A 14,807-nucleotide genomic window follows, 5' to 3' on the forward strand; every position below is an offset into this window, starting at 1 on the left:
AGTTTTAGAGATAATAAAAACCAAAAAAAAATATCTTTTAGGAATCTATTATAACTCGGAATCTATTATAAGTACTACTCTACCGTATATTCACTCTACGGCTATGATTCACATATAAAATCACAAAATAAAATAAAAAAACCTGATTCTTGATATGTTAGTTGACAATACCGGTCAACATGCCTTCACTTATTAGAGATGGAAACAACCATTGCAATACTAACTTTATATCAACTTTTTATAAACTCTATGAATAGATAATTATAGATATTAAAGATAATCTAAAAATAAGGGTATAATGACAAATATTTTATCAATTCTTTTTCTACTACAATAATGGGTTTTGGCATGATTTTTAAGAAAATGAAAAAAATGTGTAGTTTAGCATAGAGGTACTCCTTTAATTAACAAGTGTAGGGATAAGTAAATCATTAATAAAGTAAGCGCAACTTTATGAGGCAATTTGATGAATAATTAATGATGATTTTATTAACATAAAGTAAAGGTAAGATTGACAATTATAGTTGTTTTTTTTTACATAAGGTTGATTGGTCCAAATAGATAATTAACAGATGAAATATGTAAATAAAATCGTGTTGAAAAATCTCATTTTACAGTAACACAAAATCAATAATGTTAACAAAAAATTACAAAAAAAAAATATAAAAAACAACCCGTGCAACGCACGGGCTTCAAAACTAGTTAACTTTTATAGTTGGAGAATTTCTCAGATACTTTGAACTTTGTGTTTAGAGCTCAAAATACCCTTATCATACACCGAAATTCAAGTGTATTAAATTTCTAAGATACTCTTGAAACTTAAACTTTGAACTTCAAAATTCAATAAAAGGTATTTTGAGAATTAAACCAAACCTAAAGAGTATCTCAGGAAATTTTTTTTTTTTCAACCACAAAGAGAAATTATTACAATAGACATATCTTTGTCCTTTAATGTTTTTTCTTTTTTCCAATTTTTGTATACAAAGTTACAAACTAGTATTTTGGCCCGGTCAATGTCTAAGAGTCGGTTACAATTATCAAATATATTATTATTAATACATTTTATAATCAAATGTTATTAGCTTTTTATAATATTATGTTTAATGCAGAATTGAAAAATGAAAGTTATGGCATGATAAATTATTTTACAAAAACTTTTAAGAAATTGGGGGATAAATATAATAATTTTAATGGTATTGGGGTAAGAGAATGTTGATAGTTAATAAAAGTGTAAGAGATCAAAAAGTTTGTTTATGTCTTTATAATTATGTATAATTATAAGAATTTATTATGTTTTACTATGAAACATTAAGCATTCACATTGTAATAGATCAATAGTTAAACTCTCACATTTCATTTCAAAAGTTATGTGTATCACGTGGCACCGTTTCTTTAATTGAAACGCCTTTTAATATATGCATATAGATTACCATTTTCAACATTATTGCTAAATAAAGACCGACATTGATGAATCCTGGTGAAAATATAGTTTGTGGATATTAAGCGAGTAGTTGACATTATTGCTAACTAGAATTTTTTGCACGCGATACGTGCTTGAATTTTTTTCGAACAGAAACTCAATTTTCTTTGACGTAAGAATCAAAATTTGAACATTATACATACGAATTATAATTGTTTTTAATTGCAAAATTTGATTGGTTTAGTTTATGTCACTTAAGTCTCTCACCATTTTTTTGTTTTTTTTTTTACTTTTAAAAGTTAAATTCTATGAATAAAATAGAATTTTTTTTGAATTTATTTATGATTTCTAATATTATAATATTTTAGTTGATTTTTGAATTAAGTACAGTACTTCACAAATTGTAAAGAAAGTAGGCACTTTGATTTCAAGTCAATTTTTCATAGGTTGTAGTTTGTAAGTGAATTTTTAAGTTTTTGTAAAGTTTTCTCATTTTAGTGATTTCCATAACGTAAATTATGCAATTTTATGATTTTATTAGTTGACTTGTGAGTGATTATTATAATTATATTTTTATTTTTGTTTGAAGCCCTCTTTGATTTGTAAGTGAATTTGTAATTTAGAATGGGAAGGTGTAAGTAGTCTCTTCATTCGGGGACACCATAACTCCCCCCTTCCCTTATATAATAGAGATATGTTATACTTTAATTCTTGAATGATATTTTATATAAACCTTTTTACCTTGATAATTTATCGCTATTATATAATAGAAAAAAATACATCCAAATATATGTAAAAGTTTCATTATATAAAGGAAACACTATAAAAAAATAAATAATTTTTTCCTTGTCTAATTTCTAAATTCTGATTTCACTACAAATCACGCACCTCATTTTTTTTATCATGACCCACCATTAATTGTGAATGGTTCTTGAGATAGTGATTTTAGTAAAATTTTTGTAAATGTTTTTGTATGTATTGACGTTCTAGGTTATTAGTTTTAGTTTGTATATTAATTTTAAGTTTTAATAAGTTTCCTGTATTTGAGTGATTTGCGTGATTTTTATAACGTGTTTTTTCAATTGTATGGTGATTTGTAAAGTTTCTTCTTTTAAGTGATTTATATGAATGAGTGTTGTAAATTTATTGCGGTATTTTGATTTTGCACTCCTTTTGTAATTTAGAAAGAGAAGGGGGCAAAATAGGCGTTTCAAAAGAGGACACCATTGCTCCCCCTTCCCTTATATAATAGAGATAGAGACCGACATAAATGAATCCTCATGAAAATATAGTTTGTGGATATTAGGCAAGTAATTGTGGAAACGTTGTAAATGATAATACTTTCGACATGTCTATTCAACTTATTATGCTTATCTAACTCCATTAAATTTATTGAATTTATTAGACTTTATTAATCTTTAATAAATCTTATATGAATTTATTAACCTTTTTAAGAATACTAGCTTTATTTTATTATTTTTATTAGGAAAATGATATATAAGGTGCTTAAAATGGAAATAAAATATTGAATCAAGCATTTATTACCTCAATTGACGTGAAAATGTGTCTTAAATTTTTAAACTGTTTCCATTTAAAGAAATGTATTTAATACTTATATGTAGCCTTACCCTTTTTATTAAACCGAACTTAGGTTCAAAGAAAGAAGAAAACTACTTATACCAGTCACCGTTAATATGAATATGGTTGACAGTTGACACCTTGTCGTCGTAACTGTTGGGTTTGGTGGCTCAAATTCTTTTATGGCTCAATTAGTAGGTTGTCACATAGATATCTCAGAAATTACACTATTACTGTATTACAGTATATCTGATATTATTATCTCACGTGGACAAAATAGAGGTGCATATTTTTTTTGAGGAGAGAGAGGTGAGGTACTATTTTTTTTGAGGAGAGAGAGGTGAGGTACTATTTTTTTTATTATTTTGAAACTACAAAGAGAAATTATTATAATACACTAATTAATGTCGTTGTCCCTTAATGTTTATTCCAATATTGTAAACAAATTTCGCATTCTCAAGATTCCTATATAAGACAGACCGACAGAAATTTTATCCTGATGAAAGAATGGTTTGTGGATGTTAAGAAAGTTATTGTGGCATAATATTATACACAAATTATTAAAATAAGCGGTTTAGTTTTAATATAAAATTAGACAAATTTAATATTGAATTTTTGATATTTTTCTAACAAGCACATTCTATTTCATTCCAACCTAACACTATTTTAGGTATCCCTTCTCTTCTCATCCTTTTTTTGTTTTCTTGATTATTCTCGAACTATAACAGACAATTTTAAAAAATAACTCGATAGTCTTACGAAACGTATAAAACTAGTCACTAAATGAATTAAACTAGTCACTGAACGGGTTAAAGAATATCAGTACTATATAGATTAAACTGGTCACGAAATAGATTATACTGGTACCTAAATAGATTAAACTAGTCAATATTTAAAAAGGTGGCATGTTCTCTTCTTAATATTGGACTTAGACCGTGCCTAATTTTAAATTAAAAGTAGACAGTCTCTTACAAGACCAACTGAATATTGAAACCGATAACACTTTTAGAGCTATCTTATTCAACTTATTTTGGCTAATTATTAAATTTTATTAGTCTTTATCAACACTTATTTGAATTTATTATACCTTATTTCGTGAGAATATCAAACCTTATTGATAGAGTATAAAACTATTATTGGGGCTCCAATCATCAGCTTAATCTTTTAGTTGAACTGGTCATTTGACATGGTATTAAAGTAGAGCTGATCATTTTGGCCCGACTCGATTTTGGCCAGAATTTTTCAGCCTGCGGTCGGACCCAGCCCGAATTATTTTTGGCTTTGGGCGGGCCAGATGCGATTTTTAGTCTATTTTTTGGCCTCACCCGATTTGCCCGAAAAGCCTGCTAATTTTGGTTCGAAATAGCGGGCTTTGGGCATAAAATCTCGGTCCGAATAATGGCTCTGCCCGACCAATGGGCAAATCTTTTTGTCGCGGCCCGGTCCGGATCACCTCTATATTAAAGCCAGCGTGACATAAAGGTCACAGGTTTAAATCTCATTCAATCCTCCATCCTGGGTGGAATATTTAGTGACAGGTATATATGAGAGAAACTTTTGCTGCATCCACACTTTAGGCTCAATGAGTACTCGTATGAGGGGGTGTGATATGGTGTAAAACTATTCCTAGACTTCAACCATTAGCTTAACATTTTGGTTGAGTTGGTCCTTTGACATGGTACCAGAATCAGCGTGACATAAAGGTCACGGGTTAAAACCTCGTCCACCCCGCCTATTCTAAGTGGAATATGTATCGTCAGGTATTAAGGAGACATGTGTTGTATCCACACTTCAGCCCAATGGGCTCTCCCGTGAGGGGGGGCGTGATAGAGTATAAACTATTCGTGGGACTCCAACCATCACCTTAAACTTTTGGTTGAGTTCGTCCCTTGACATGGTAGCAGAGTCAGCTTGAGATAAATGCTGCTTTCTAAGTGGAATATCTAGCGCCAGGTATGAGGGAGACACGTGTTGCATCCACTTCAAACTCAATCGGCTCTCGCATGAGGGGGCATGATAGAGTATAAAAGTATTCATGGACTCCAACCATTATCTTAAACTTTCGGTTGAGTTAATCCTTTGACATGGTATTAGAGCCAGCGTGACATAAAGGTCAGGGGTTCAAATCTCAGCCACCTTCTTATTCTAAATGAAATATTTGGCGCCAGGTATGAGTGAGGTTTGTGTTGCATCCATACTTCAAGTCTTATAGACTCTCGCCTGATCGAACGTATAGAGTGTAAAATTATTATTATAATTTAACCATTCACTTAAATTTTTGATTGAGTTAATCATTTAACACTTATTTTAGTGAGCTGAACTTATCTTCAAAGAATGCTATATACGAAGAAAAAATTTCCTACACCATTCATTTGAATACGGTTGAAACTCTGTTTTCGTAGGTGTTAGCTAGGTTTGGTGGCTCAAATTAATTTATGGCCCAATTAGTAGTTTGCCACATTGATATCTCATCAATTATGGGGTCTGGCAATTGCCAAATGGCATGGAGATCATTTCATATTTCCAGTACATAAGCCCAGAGTTCAGGCGATGAGTTCAGGCGATGTGTAATGCAATCTCTTCCATGGGTTTGAGTTTTTGTTTTGCATGTAAATTGTATTTTTTCCTTTTTTTTAGATCTAGATTTGTTTTTGTTAATTTTCATTTTAGTTTTTTTTTTTTCCTTTTTTTTTGTTTTTCTAGATCTAGGTTTGTTAGGGTCAAACCCATGGAAATGGGATGTGTAATGGAGGGAAATGGGCTAGTGAAAGGGGAAATGAGCTGTGAGGAAGCGCGTTTTGTTTTAGAAAAAAAAAGGGGAAATATAATGCGGTTCAAGAAACCGCATCAGATTTTCAAAAAAACCACATCCGTTTTTTAATTTGATGCGGTCCACAAGAGGACCACATCAGATTTCACTTCCAGCTTTCCTTTTCACTTTTTCAATTGATTTTCTGATGCGGTTTTGTAAAAACCACATATGTTACAAAGTGACAGATGAGGTTTTTTCCACCAATGTATTAAAAGACGTATTTAAACAAGGAATGGTAGCAGATTAATAAAGTGCAAGCCTGGCTTGCTGCTACCATAAACAAGGATGATCATCTGTTACAAAGGGCTATGTATATCATTTTCCTATTATTAATAACAAAGTGCATTAATTAAACAAGAAATTATTGACTGCTGGTACAAATAATTAAAAAAGTTAGTACAAATTTGTAAAAGAAAGATTGTTAGAGGTTATTATTAATTATAAAGTGCATTGGTTTTCAATTATCACTAATAATTAATACTTTTTTTTGAGGGGGATATAATTAATATTTAGTACTCAAAGTTTATACCACCAAATTAAACATGACATACTTTTAAATTAAAACAGTTAAACATGAACATGATATATTATTAAACATGACATTATTGACTATTTATAGTGAACCCAAAGGCCACATAGCCACACATTACACATACAAAGGTCAGCAGTCTACTAGGGCAGCCATTTATTCCACTGGTACGTAATTAGTTATAATATATTTGATCATACATAATAATGCATACTTTTAGGGTTTAAACATAATTAAAACATCGTACGTTCACATAATCAATCTGTTCATCATCACTTCTTTATGCCATGGACATGGTGATGATCATCCATGTCTATGGTAGCAGCAAGCCATGCATCAAGCAAATCAGTTGGCTCAGGAACACCAGAATGCAGCTTCTCATACTCAAATATGTACTTCACTATGCAGTTCTTCGCATCCTTAGGTATCACTTGGCATGTAAGAGATAAGGTTTTGTACTTGTTGGTGTAGGATAACTCTCAGATTATGTCCTAGATATGTTAGTTACATATCTTCTTGTATAACAAACAAAATATCAGTTTGTTAAGGTTGTTAAGAGTTTGTTACAAGGTTGTTCAAGTTGTTAGATACCTTGTATAAATACATAATCTGATGCTGTAACATTTCATTCAGTTCATTACAATAAAACACTTCTCTCTCTTCTTTCTATCTCTCTATCTCTAGAATTCTATCTCTTTCTCTCAATTAAAGAGTTTTAGCTCAAACTCTGACATGGTATCAGAGCAGAAGATATAAGATCTTGCGATACTTCTGCCATTGATCAATAGATCAATTTTCTTTCAAGAAAAGTTCCGCAAAAGAAATTCAGACAATCTGATTTACTTTGGTTGATAATAAAAGGCAAAATGTCAACTGAAAATTCTTCAAACACACAAGATTCATCACAGAATCCTAGTTCAGAATATTTCTTGAACAATTCTGATGTTAATTCATCAAAATTAGTGAATTATGTCTTCAATGGTATTGGATTCAATGATTGGAGGAGATCCATGACTATTGCTTTATCAGCAAGAAACAAACTATGTTTTGTAGATGGAACATTAGCTAAACCAGCAACAACTTCTACAAATTTCAGAATATGGAATAGGTGTAATGATTTGGTGATTTCTTGGATTCTAAATTCACTAGAACCTTCAATAAGTAGAAGTGTTCTTTACTTCAAGACTGCCAGGGAAATATGGCTTGATTTGGAAGAGAGGTTCAGTCAATCTTCAGGACCTCAGTTGTATTCTGTTCAACAACATTAGGAGACATATCACAGGGAGAAGATGAAGGAATTACTAGTTTCTTCACAAAGATTAAGTTGCTGTGGGATCAGTTGGATGGATTAGAACCATTACCCCTTGTGAATGTACTGGATGCAGTTGTACACTCACAGAAGTTGGAAAAGTCTCAACAGAAGCAAAGGTTAATTCAACTGCTAATGAAGACAAATGAAAGATTTGTTCATACTAAGAGTACAATACTCATGATGAATCCACTTCCAACTATATCTAAGGCATATGGTTTATTGCTACAAGAAGAGACTCACAAGGAACTAGCAACTTTGAGATCTAGTTCCAACACTGATAATATAGCCTTTGCAGCAACTTGGAGACTTCATGGATATCCTAAAGATACTAAATACAAAGGCAAAAGAGTTGCTGCATCAGTTCAATCTGATTTTCTTGAAAACTCTGCTGAAGAACCAGTTGTTCATGCCACTCTTACACAAGAACAACATAAGCAATTCTTACAGTATCTGGAAAAGCAACAAACTCCAAGTTCTGATCATGAATCAACAATTGGGTTAGCTGTTAGCTCTCAATTAACAGGTAATATATGTTTACTCTCTAAATACCATAATTCTTGGATATTAGACAGTGGTGCAACTGACCACATGTGCTCAGAATTACATATGTTTGATTCATATGTTAAAATTACACACCCCATCCTATGATAACTATACCAGATGGTAATAAGATTCAAGTTGAGCATAAAGGCACTATTTCTTTAGGAGGTATTGTGCATCTAAAGAATGTTCTACATGTGCCAGGCTTTCAGTTTAATTTAATCTCTGTTTCTAAATTATGTCATGATGCTAACTGCTCAATATCATTTGTGAATGATACATGTGTGCTTCAGGACCTTTCCTTGAACAAGCAACTTGTGCTTGGTAGACTGGAGAAAGGTCTGTATATGCTGGATGCTTCTCTTCTGTCATCTAAAGTTGTGACCTCTCCTAAAACCTTGTCTACTACTGCTCTTACTTCTGCATCTTCCACTGAAATTGAAGAAGCCAAGCTATGGCATTTGAGGATGGGACACATATCTTTTGGAAGAATAAAGAGTGCTAAAGGCCTTGATGTAAAAGGATGTATAGCTGAGTGTTTTTGCAACATTTGTCCTTTAGCTAAACAAACAAGATCTCCGTTTCCTGTTAGTTCTATTCAAACCACTAAACCTTTTGAATTGTTACACTTGGATGTATGGGGACCTTATGCTATTTCTGATCATCTTGGCTGTACTCAATTCCTTACTATAGTAGATGATTACACAAGAATGACATGGACTCATTTCTTGAGAAATAAAACTGATTCTGTTTCCATTATGACTCAATTCTTACAATATGTAGAAAACCAATTTGACTTGAAAGTCAAAATTATAAGATCAGACAATGCTCCTAACTTGACAGAAGGGCATATGAAAACTTTACTTGTTAGTAAAGGTATTATTCAGCAGAAAAGTTGCAGTAACACTCCACAACAGAATGGTGTTGTAGAGAGAAAGCATAAACATCTCTTAGAAACAGCAAGAGCTTTGTCTATTCAATCTCAACTGCCCTCTAAGTACTGGAATGAATGTATTCTTACTGCTACATATCTTGTTAATAGAATGCCCCTCAAAAGCATTCAATTCTCTTCCCCTTATGAAAAACTCTTTCAAACACCACCTGACCTTTCTATCTTGAAAGTTTTTGGCTGCCTCTGCTACATTTCAACATCTTCTACTAAGAGACTTAAATTTCACCCACGGGCTCAAGCTTGTGTATTTTTAGGTTATCCTACTACACATAAGGCCTATAAAGTTCTCAATCTTAGCACCAATAAAATCATGATTTCTAGGGACATTCATTTCCATGAGAAACATTTCCCATTTCATCTTTCTTCTCATCCTAAAACACCTATTCCACACAATTTTTTCTTCCTGTTGTCACTTCTAATCCTAGTCTCTCACAAGATTATATCCCACCATCTCCCTCTCACTACAGTTTCTTCTCCTATGCAATCTTCATCTCCTTCTCCTACTCTCAATGATGAACCTGTTCTTCCTTCTCAACCTTTTGTTCCACCATCACCTCCCAGGAGACCTTCCAGAATCATTAAACCTCCTGCTCACTTCAAAGATTTTGTTTGTTCCAACTCAGTTACACATTGGTGCAATTTGGTCTCATATCAATCTCTTCCCTCTTCTCACAAAGCTCTTGTTACTTCTACCATTGATAATGTTGAACCCACATCCTACAATGAAGCTGCTACTAATGTTCATTGGGTAGAAGCTATGCATAAAGAAGTTACTGCATTACAACAGAATGGTACATGGGATCTTGTTCCTCTTCCAAAGGTAAAAAAGCCATAGGCTGTAAATGGGTGTTTAAAATCAAGAAACATGCTGATGGTACTATAGAAAGATACAAGGCTCGTTTGGTAGCAAAGGGTTTCACTCAGAAATATGGCCTTGATTACTCTGAGACTTTCTCTCCAGTAGTTAAGATGTCTACTGTGAGATGTTTGATCTCTTATGCAGCTAGTAAGCAGTGGAATATCTTTCAATTAGATGTAAATAATGCCTTCCTTCATGGTTTTTTACATGAGGAGGTTTATATGAAGGTCCCTGATGGTGTTGAAGCTCCTAAAGGCATTGTTTGCAAACTAAAAAGGTCTCTTTATGGCCTTAAATAAGCATCTAGGCAATGGTTTGCTAGACTTGTTGATGAACTTCTTTCTCAAGGTTTTGTGCAGTCCAAGAATGATTATTCATTGTTTTTAAAGAAGGAAAAGGTGATACTACAATAGCTGCTGTCTATGTAGATGATATCATCATCACTGGCTCTAATGAAGCTACTATTACAGCCTTGAAGTCTCATTTGCATAACACCTTCAGTATTAAAGATCTGGGTCTTCTACACTACTTTCTTGGTATTGAAATTAGTCATACTTCTGCTGGCTATATTCTCACTCAGAAGAAGTTTACTAAGGAGCTGCTAAATGACTGTCCTTTTGATTTAACTAAGGCTGCAGTCACTCCTTTTCCTTTGAATTTAAAACTTTCAGCTGATGACACTCCTATATATGATGATGTTGAGTTATATAGGTGTTATGTGGGCAAGTTGAACTTCTTAACCCACACTCGACCTGATCTAGCTTTTGTTGTTCAATCTCTCAGCCAGTTCATGCATAGTCCAAGGCTCTCTCATGTCCAAGCTCTCACTCACACTCTCAGATATATTAAACAAACTACTGGTCAGGGTATTCTCCTTAAAGCCAGTGCTCAGCTTACATTACAGGCATTCAGTGATTCTGATTGGGCAGCATGTCCAACAACTAGAAGGTCTGTTACTGGGTATATCTTACTTCTAGGCAACTCTGATCTCCTGTTAGCTGGAAATCAAAGAAGCAAGATACTACATCCAAAAGCTCATCTGAAGCAGAATATAGAGCAATGTCACAAGCTGCTAGTGAAGTGACTTGGGTTGTGAGATTACTTGAAGAATTTGGTGTCTCTAATCTCACTTCTGTGGTTCTCCATTGTGATAATCAATCAGCCATTCATATTGCTAAGAACCCTATTTTCCATGAAAGAACTAAACATATTGAAGTGGATTGCCACTTCACAAGAGATAAGGTTCTTGAGGGCTTACTTCAGCTGACTTATCTGCCTACAAAGAATCAGCTTGCTGATATTTTTACTAAGATTCTACCCAGTGCACAGCATAATTTGCTCTCTTCCAAACTTGGTCTGGTTTCTGATTCACCCATCCCAAGTTTGAGGGGGGGTGTTGGTGTAGGATAACTCTCAGATTATGTCCTAGATATGTTAGTTACATATCTTCTTGTATAACAAACAAAATATCAGTTTGTTAAGGTTGTTAAGAGTTTGTTACAAGGTTGTTCAAGTTGTTAGATACCTTGTATAAATACATAATCTGATGCTGTAATATTTCATTCAGTTCATTACAATAAAACACTTCTCTCTCTTCTTTCTATCTCTCTATCTCTAGAATTCTATCTCTTTCTCTCAATTAAAGAGTTTTAGCTCAAACTCTGACAGTATTCGTCGAACATGTCGCCTTCGATGGCTCGGTATTTGACAAACTTCTTCTCCTCATCAATTTCTTCAAGTACACTCTTTGCTACTAAAGGCTTCCCACCTAAAACCATTATATGATTAGGGAATATATATAATAATAACTTACTTTGTATAGATTATAGATTTATAGTGTTTGGTTCGACATGAATCTTCTCGCCAAATTTCTTTTATATCTATACAAATATATTAAAAGGCATGTGAAAACAAGAAACTGTGCCACGTGGCGCTCTCCCTCGAGACCTCAAGTAGATATACTAAAGTTTTAACCAGTCGGCTAAGTTGTATTTAGTGTTATTATCATAAAGTATTATATTAATAAATGAAATTTTTTCTTACCTGAGACATAGTCCGGACCTAATAACTAGTTGGTTTGTAAAAGGTGGAAGATAGTTCTATCAACGTAATATAAAAAATAGAGTTCGTATTGTGTCGGACTCGTCCGACACAATATTCTCGTCGGACCACTTCACTTGATTTTCAGGTAGTCTTCATTTTTTTTCAGGTAGTCTTCTTTTTTTTCAGTTAGTCTTAATTTGTTTTCAGTTAGTCTTAATTTATTTTCAGTTAGTCTTCATTTTTTTCAGTTAGTCTAAATGAAAGTAACTTAGGTCTAAATGAAAGTAACTTATTCTAACGGAAAGTAACTTAGGTCTAAATGAAAGTAAGTTAACTCTAAATGAAAGTAACTTAGGTCTAACTGAAAGTAACTTAGGTCTAAATGAAAGTAAGTTACCTCTAAATGAAAGTAACTTGGGTCTAAATGAAAATAACTTAGGTCTAACTGACAGTAACTTAGGTCTAACTGAAAGAAACTTAGGTCTAAATGAAAGTAAGTTAGGTCTAAATGAAAGTAAGTTAGGTCTAAATGAAAGTAACTTGGATTCTTAGTTTTATTATTCTTTCATTTAACAACTAACTAATATTATATATAAAAAAAAACACTAACATCTTCCTCTCACTTTCTCCTTCTTCTTCATTCCTCTTATAGCTGATTTTTTCGTCACTTCATATGAAAAATCATCTAAGTAGAACTAATATGAAATCACCACAGATATCTAGTTGGGGTTGGAGAAGACCATGGTGGTGTTTGTGTATTATTTTTTCTCAAAACATATATTAGTCTTCGTCGGCGAAGTAAGAAGGACAATCATCATCTTCTGCTAAAACAAACACTGAGAAATCGTCATCTTCTGCTGAGCTTGGTCTTCAACCTCGCCATAGTCGACGTTGTTGATGTCGGCGAAGTAAGAAGGACAATCAGAACTTGCCGTCCGACGGAAAGTATTGGGTCAGACGGTCTGACCCAATACTTTCACTAAAAAATATTACCCCTTCTGTTTTAAAATCGAAGGCATTCACCTTTTACGAAAATTTGTTTTGACCACAAATAACTCTCAAATACGATAAATGAAAATATATTATTGGATTTGTCTTGAAAAATACTATATTATTATTATTTAAAAAAAAAATTATCAACATAAATAGAGAGTATGTAATTAACGCTCAAGGTTCGAACTTGAACATCATGCGTATATTATATTTTGAAACGGGGGAGTATATTTGATGGCAATGTTGTATTTTCCTCCCTCTCTTTCATCTTCATCGTTCAAATTGATCCTCCTTTCGTTTTCATCTTTCCTTTTCTCTCCCAATTATATATTACTTTTCATGTTAACAATCAACAAAAAAGTTAAACCTAACCTACGATATTGTTGTCCAATGAAAAATGGAAAAATCATTTTTCACCAAACCAAACAAATAATACAATGCATTTGATTAACAATATATATAGAGTTAGTTTTGCGTGGATCCGGTCCACAATAATATTATTGTGGACCAAATTCACTTATTTAATATAATGATCCTTTTTTCATATAGTAATCTTTTAAAATCTTAAGTTATACTTTATAGTTACTATTTATCATAGTGACATTTTTTTAATATAGTCACTCTTTTTCAAATTAGTTTATCATAATGAAATTTTCACTTTGTGACATACTAATTTTTTCTTTTCACATAGTCAAATTTTACAATCTATATCTACTTATCTATATATATTTTTTATTTAGTGATCCTTCTCTCATAAATCATATGAATTAACATTAAATTTACACTAATTTATTGTGGGTCGGATTAAGTCCATGTAAGTTTTTATATGTCATGGAGAGAATAGGAAAGGAGGAAGAAAGTGAGGGAACCATATTTGCCCTAGAGAGAGAGTAAGATTTAGAGTAGTTGACAACTCCCTCAAATTCAGCCTGGATTTGACTCTTACCAAATTTGTTTTGAAATGATTTATCTCATCCTATTCCTCTTACGAAAATCGATGTTACCATATCAAAACACTTAGTATCTAAATCTCTATTATTATACCCCCTCCGTTTCATTCTAATTTACACACACTTTTTATGCATGTCAATGCAAAATTTTGAGAACATATATATTTAGTTTTGTATTTGTAAAAATTATAAAAAGTACATATTAATAAAATACTACCTCTGTTTTCTAAAGATCTTCCTTGTTACTGTTCCTACATATACCAAGGAGGATTCATTTGTGTGGGGGTATGGGGCGGGTAAAATAGGAGAGAGAAAGGGAGTAAAATTGAATTAATAATGTAATGGTAGACCATGTGATAGGCACATGAGAGAATAAAAAGAGAAAAAATTCCAAATAAGGAATAAAGTAAAAGAGGGAAGGTCTTTTGAAAACACACTTAAACGGAAAGAGAGAAGATCTTTAGGAAACGGAGGGAGTACATGTTATGATGAATCTAACAAGATCCCACATGACTATATTTTCATCTGCGTATAAATCACAAATGATGGTCAAAGTGAAATTTGTGAATAGTGTAAAATATCAAAGTATAACAATTAATATGGAACATAGAGAGTATAAGCCAAGAGGGGAGGTATAGTGTCCCCTCTTGAAAATACTTATATACTCTTAATCTCACAAAAAATAATAAAGAAAAGATTTTCTTAATTCTTTTCTCATTTACAAATATGGGTAAAGGAGAGTTATACATTACCCAGGGCCGTCTTAAACTATTTGGGGGCCCTGTGCTATTTATAAAATCATATTTAACAGCTTTGAGA

General features: G+C 32.6%; 1 protein-coding gene across 1 annotated transcript in view; it reads left to right on the forward strand.

Annotated features, from left to right (window-relative positions):
* The window catches only part of LOC104902216 (pentatricopeptide repeat-containing protein At5g21222), a 28,748-nt gene that overhangs the window by 10,556 nt on the left and 3,385 nt on the right, over positions 1–14,807 (forward strand). The window lies entirely within an intron of this gene.

The sequence above is a fragment of the Beta vulgaris genome, chromosome 8 (assembly GCF_026745355.1).
Source record: "Beta vulgaris subsp. vulgaris cultivar EL10 chromosome 8, EL10.2, whole genome shotgun sequence".
NCBI lineage: Eukaryota > Viridiplantae > Streptophyta > Magnoliopsida > Caryophyllales > Amaranthaceae > Beta > Beta vulgaris.